The sequence below is a fragment of the Cyprinodon variegatus genome, unplaced genomic scaffold (genome assembly GCF_000732505.1).
Source record: "Cyprinodon variegatus isolate N-32 unplaced genomic scaffold, C_variegatus-1.0 Scaffold196, whole genome shotgun sequence".
NCBI lineage: Eukaryota > Metazoa > Chordata > Actinopteri > Cyprinodontiformes > Cyprinodontidae > Cyprinodon > Cyprinodon variegatus.
The window spans coordinates 190,496-193,891 of record NW_015150649.1 but is presented as its reverse complement, the minus strand read 5'-3'; positions in this window follow the sequence as shown (position 1 = coordinate 193,891).

Here is a 3,396-nt window from a genome sequence, read left to right as displayed (position 1 = left end):
ACCCGTTACTAGCATGGGGTACCTAATAAAGTGGCCGGTGAGTGTAGTTTAGAATAAGTAAACTCTAAGTGCACTGCCTGATTTTAAGTATGAAATTAGTGCAATTTTAGTATACTTGAATAAACTACTTTTTGCTAAGGGTTGACCTCTTTATTTAAGTAAAAGTGAAAGAGTATGTGCTCCAAAAACTACTTAAAGTATAAAGGTATGAATTAACCTTTAAAAAAACAGCCAGATGCCACTATATGAATTGAAAGATAGGCCCAAGGATGAGGGAGGTCTTGTTGGTCTCCATCTCCCGATACGTTGTCGCCTGTGTCCGACATTTCAACATCTTATTCTGAATCCCACATTGTAGCATGGCATAGACAATTCATGTTTTCAGTTTGAAGAACACCTGCTTGTTTCTGATGATTTCCTTTAGCTAACCAATTACACTAGTTTTCACTAGATGTTGATGGCGACAATGATCTGCATTGGATGGCGCACATGACGTGAAATAAATATTTATAACGTTAAACCGAAGCCAAGAGTAACGAGTAATGTTTGTTTTAAAAATGTAAGGAATAGAAAGTACAGATACGTGTGGGAAAATGTAATGAGTAGAATTTAGAAGTAGGAGGAAAAATAAGTAATGGAGTAAAGTATAGATACCTAAAAACTGTACTTAAGTACAGTAACAAAATATTTGTACTTCGTTACTTGACACCTCTGCTATTACCGGTATGCAACCATTTCACTTAACTATTTGTCTCATGACATACTTTGATAATAAAACTGAAGAGAATGTGCACAATTCCTTGCTACTTGGATTAATAATAAATAACTACCATCTTTAAAGCTTGATTAATGTTTTTTGGATTTTCCCCAGGCCCAGGCCTGTTAGAAGCCTAGGAACTGATGTTTCAAACTATAACTCTTAAGTCCTCAATATAGACAGTATGGATGCAATCACAAAAAATAATAATAATAATAATAATAATCGTTAAAAATCCAACTTTTTTTTCTCGGCTGGTGAGTGTTGGCCTAGTAGGTTAGGGCAATCTGTTTATATTCAGCAGACTGCAATTTCTGACAAAAGAAAAAAACCAGAGTGTCAGGCATTCAATTAGCTCTTATTTTGAAAATATTTGAGGAAATATCTGTATGTTATTTGACTTTATTTTGAGCCAGTAATGCATGTTTAGTTGCCAGAAAGGCCTCCTGCCACTCTCCCTTCTCCCAGCTGCAAGCCTGGCTGCCCTTATGTCCTGTAATTCAGAGTTGAGTCCTCCTGTAGCTGAGGATGGATGCTGTGAGTAATGAGTAGGTTCAAAAACACACTCAGATCATCCAGTTGCTAAAGAAAATAAATGCTTTCAAGAAATCTAAATGTTATCTAAAATGTGTTATGATTTATTCATTTATGAATTCACTTAATTTTCCTCTTTAATTCCCGTTTACAGCAATGGATGTATTTTTTATGCAGATTGAATGTGTTTGTGTCAGTCAGAAAATCATGTTTTTATTTTATCAGGCAGTGATGGGGAGTGTCATCAGGTCTGGTGTGACCCTGTAGTCTCTTCACACAGTCAAAATCAAAGTTACAGCACCTGGTACAGACTGCTATGAAAGTAATGGGGAGGACTGAAAAGCTCTTCCTTCAGTCCACCTATGAGCAGTCTGTACTCAGGCAGGCGCAGAGTGTACTGCAGGACCGTCCCACATGCTTTATGAGGAATACGAGCTCTTGCCTTGTGGCAGATGGTTCAGAATCCCAAAAACCAAACTGAACCACTTTAAATACTCCTTTATACCCACCTACATCAACATTTTAAATCAACATTTAAAAAGATCTTTAAGGTAGAAAATGGGAAATGTGCAATAACTTGTGTTCTGTTGTTGTTTTAGTTTTGTATGTTATATTTATTTATTTTTATTCTTATGAGCGTTTATGTAGTCTATGTGTGCGTTTTTAGCTGGTATTTGTTTTTATGCATATTTATCGTTGCTAAATACAGCAGCTACCACTGTGCACTGCACACTTGTGTCCATGACAAATTTCCCCAAGGGAATGGTAAAGTCTATTCTATTCTATTCTATTCTATTCTATTCTATTCTATTCTATTTATTATCTTCACGTGAAAGTTTTTTTTAAATAATCCTTAACAGTTCCAGCAGTAGGCTATCAGTTTAACTGAATAAACTATATTGATCAATGTAAATAGAGGAAAAAATGTGATATAGTGAATACATTTTTTTATTAAAATGGGTCACAAGGTGGCAGCATATCCCAAATCCTTGGGTTTTAGGAATCCACAGACTTGCAGAAAACAAGTGACAAACATTGACTTAAACTGACATAATTAAGTACAGTTGTGCTTTGTGCATGATATTTTTGTTGATTATGTTGCTGCTGCACCTGTACTTGTTTTACCCAACGTAGAGCGACCTATACCTCCAGATCCTTATCAGAAAGTGTGTATGTTTGCATTGCTATTGATTTAAGGTCTACGACCAGAGACCTTAAATACCACTACTGATTAACCAGAGAGAACACTCTGGCTAGGTTTTGTAACAGAATCAGAAAAAAGGAGTATTTAAACAACCCAATAATAGATACAGTTAAATTTGGTGCATTTCAGATTTTTTTCAAATCACAGAAAATAAACAATAGCTTTTCAGTCTGTTACAGAGTTCCCACCAGTTTGTGATATATCAGGGTTTTATCTAAAAAGCTTTCTTGATGGTCAGATTGATCTATTTGAAGAAAAATAACACTTATTGTCTGAGGATAAATAAATTGCAGCAAAGAATTTAGTCCTGTTTGTAATTATAAAACAAAGTATGAAAGATAAAAGATATACTGAAATCTTTGGGGGCCCATTTTAACTACTTAAGAAAATGAAACCATACATAGGATACCACAGTTATGGGTTTATAATAATAAGAGAAAGTTAAAATTTAAATTTCTATGTCTAAGAAATAAATTCTAAAGCAATTATAGAATTATAGAATGGTGTAATTATAGAACTATACCATTTAAAAGCCTGCTTTGGTTTGGATGAAATACTGCGTCCCAAATTCAGTAGAAGTAACTGGGTTTAAGGCATGTTTAGGCCTTTAAAGTCTCATATTACTTAAGTCATTTTGATGACTTTTTGAGTCCTAACTACAAGACACAAAGTCATATGTGAAGGTTTGAAAGTCACTATTTTGAATTTTAACTTAAAAGTTAAAAGTCACATTAAAAGTTGTAACCTGAAATACTCAGTATTACATTCAAAGTCTTATTCATAGTTATTGAAATTACACTTCTGTCACACAAGTTTATAAACTGGTTTACATTTTGACATGGTAATTGGTAGGCAATCAAATCCATACATTTACATTTCAAAACCATATAATAGCAACTCA